Source organism: Gavialis gangeticus, unplaced genomic scaffold (assembly GCF_001723915.1).
Source record: "Gavialis gangeticus isolate Ggan-Ray unplaced genomic scaffold, GavGan_comp1, whole genome shotgun sequence".
NCBI classification, from domain to species: domain Eukaryota; kingdom Metazoa; phylum Chordata; order Crocodylia; family Gavialidae; genus Gavialis; species Gavialis gangeticus.
In genome coordinates, this window is record NW_017729022.1 from 59324087 (window position 1) to 59325526 (window position 1440).

At 54.4% G+C, this 1440-nt stretch overlaps 1 protein-coding gene across 3 annotated transcripts in view; it reads right to left on the reverse strand.

The window, feature by feature from the left end:
* FAM109B (family with sequence similarity 109 member B) overlaps window positions 1-1440 on the reverse strand; it is a 16252-nt gene that overhangs the window by 14741 nt on the left and 71 nt on the right. The window contains exon 1 of one of the 3 annotated variants that reach the window (XM_019515075.1): window positions 1405-1440. This exon is cut by the window's right edge and continues 71 nt beyond it. The gene's annotated coding sequence lies outside the window, so the exon portion shown is untranslated. Of the gene's footprint in view, window positions 1-1385 lie in introns of all 3 variants that reach the window. The other 2 variants (XM_019515077.1, XM_019515074.1) reach the window with 2 other exon arrangements.

Here is a 1440-nt window from a genome sequence, read left to right on the forward strand (position 1 = left end):
AGGGTAGTAAGACATGGGAACAGGTTACCCTGAGAGGTGGTGGAATCTCCATCCTTGCACATTTTTAAGACCTGGACAGGCAAAGCCTTGACTGGGTAAAATAGTTGGGGCTGGTCCTGCTTTGAGCAGGGGTTAGACTAGATGGCCTCCTGAGGTCCCTTCCAGCCTTCATTTTCTGTGATTCTAGGATTCTGCTCCTTTGTGGCCTAAGTGCTTCCAACCCAAATTTTCTATGACTCTACAAACTTAAGATACTATAGAAGGAAAGTAAAATCAGAGTTTGGCCTGAAAGAGCTGCAAACAATACATGCTCTTTGTTCCAGGGCAAAGACACTGATCGGCTTTGAGCAGGACTGTGTTTCAGAGCCAGCTACATAGGCTGTCTGAGGTAAGCTCATTCCAAATATTTTGAAACAATTCAGGTAACAAGCCAAATGCCTAACAAACACGTTATACACATTGCGACCTGCTCAGATACTATGGTTAACGGAGCTACAGGAGTACCCAAGACAGACAGAGTTAGAATTAGTACCCAGACAGAGCAGCATTTGTGACAGCCAAGTCACTTGCACATTCCAATTCCCTTAAAACCTGCCAGCTCTTGCAGCCCAGCTATTAAAACAACTTTAAAGCACCAGTACTTGTGGGGCTCATTTGGCAGGAACCAGTGCCCCCTGTCCCAAAAAGAGTGTCTTCACCTTTCTCGTTCCAAAACAACCCAGCACGGGCTCCCCAGCCCTCGTGACTGAAAGGACAAATCAGCGCCTGCAGCCCCAGTGCTCAGGAACATTCCTACCACAACAAAGAAGGTGGGGAGCTCACAGCAGGCTGGTGCTGGCCCCTAGAGTGAGGGAGCCGTCTTTCAGCAGCAAACCAGCGCAAGCTTTGACAGCAACCTTGCAACCACAAGCCAGCGCAATCACCCTGAGCTACCAATATTCTGGGTGTGCCTTATAACAAGTTGGCCCACACACTTGGGAGTGGACATCAGTTTCCTACTGCTCCCCACAGCCCCCCGTGCCCAGGCTGCTATATTCCTGCTTCCTTGGCACCCTCTCAGCCGCCTCTGGGAAGCCACTTGCAAACGAGGCTTGTGCCCCGTCACCAAGTGATCACCACCCGCCAGCTGCTGTTGACGCCAGAGAGCCAGAAGCAGCCTCCTGCGGGCAGCGCCCGCCAGAAGCGACCTTGCGGAACCCGGCGCTACAGAGCAGATTGCAACGTCACACACGAAGCATTGTGACATCACGGGGAGACCCCAGAGCCCAGCTCCCCTGTGGTTTCAGTGCTGCTGAAGTGAACTCTAGTCCTCTCCGGCCCGCGCCTCCCCCCGCGCCCGCCAGCCGCGCACAGCAGGGGCCCAGCCCGGCCCGGGGTGTTCGTACCGCGCTAGCTCCGACCCGCCGGGAGCCCGCCCGGGGCAGCCAGCGCGTTCATCCT